The sequence below is a fragment of the Chiloscyllium plagiosum genome, chromosome 44 (assembly GCF_004010195.1).
Source record: "Chiloscyllium plagiosum isolate BGI_BamShark_2017 chromosome 44, ASM401019v2, whole genome shotgun sequence".
In the NCBI taxonomy this organism is placed as follows: Eukaryota; Metazoa; Chordata; class Chondrichthyes; order Orectolobiformes; family Hemiscylliidae; genus Chiloscyllium; species Chiloscyllium plagiosum.
Window position 1 is genome coordinate 12,249,753 of NC_057753.1, and position 668 is coordinate 12,250,420.

A 668-nucleotide genomic window follows, 5' to 3' on the forward strand; every position below is an offset into this window, starting at 1 on the left:
CCAATTTTGACAGTATTAGGCAAGAACTTTCGAAAGCTGATTGGAGGCAGATGTTCACAGGTAAAGGGACGGCTGGAAAATGGGAAACCTTCAGAAACGAGATAACAAGAATCCAGAGAAAGTATATTCATGTCAGGGTGAAAGGAAAAGCTGGTAGGTTTAGGGAATGCTGAATGACTAAAGAAATTGAGGGTTTGGTTAAGAAAAAGAAGGAATCATATGTCAGGTATAGACAGGATCGATCGAGTTTTTCCTTAGGAGAGTATAAAGAAAGTAGGAGTATACTTAAGGGGGAAATCAGGGGGGCAAAACGGGGACATGAGACCAACATCTTTGTAAATCTTTTCTGAACCCTTTCAATTTTCACAACATCTTTCCGATAGGAAGGAGACCGGAATTGCACGCAATATTCCAACAGTGGCCTAACCAATGTCCTGTACAACCGCAACATGACCTCCCAACTCCTGTACTCAATACTCTGACCAATAAAGGAAAACATGCCATACGACGTTTTGACTATCCTATCTACCTGCGACTGCACTTTCAAGGAGCTATGAACGTGCACTCCAAGGTCTCTTTGTTCAGCAACTTTCCCTAGGACCTTACCATTAAGTGTATAAGTCCTGCTAAGATTTGCTTTCCCAAAATGCAGCACCTCACATTTATCT